Genomic DNA, 297 nt, shown 5'->3' on the forward strand with positions numbered 1-297 from the left:
AAGGAATCCTTAGTTGTTCGGACCATGCGCTCCGCTTGGCCGTTTAAAGCCGGGTGAAAAGGGGCTGATGTGGCGTGTCTGATCATATTAGCCCTTAAAAAACGCAACCTAAGGGGATTTTTAATCAAATTTTTAGTCCGGGTTTTAGGGGGTTCCAGGGAGAGGGGTGGGCAAATTGAAATTAATTCTCCCAGGCCGGCTGAAGGCCTCGGCGAGGTGGGCGTAGGTCCTGGAATTGGGGAGGGGGGGAGGGTCTGCCTAATAGAGGGCAATTCCATTAAGACTGTGTATGGGAGG

Source organism: Protobothrops mucrosquamatus, unplaced genomic scaffold (genome assembly GCF_001527695.2).
Source record: "Protobothrops mucrosquamatus isolate PMUCROS unplaced genomic scaffold, P.Mucros_1.0 scaffold3370, whole genome shotgun sequence".
In the NCBI taxonomy this organism is placed as follows: Eukaryota; Metazoa; Chordata; class Lepidosauria; order Squamata; family Viperidae; genus Protobothrops; species Protobothrops mucrosquamatus.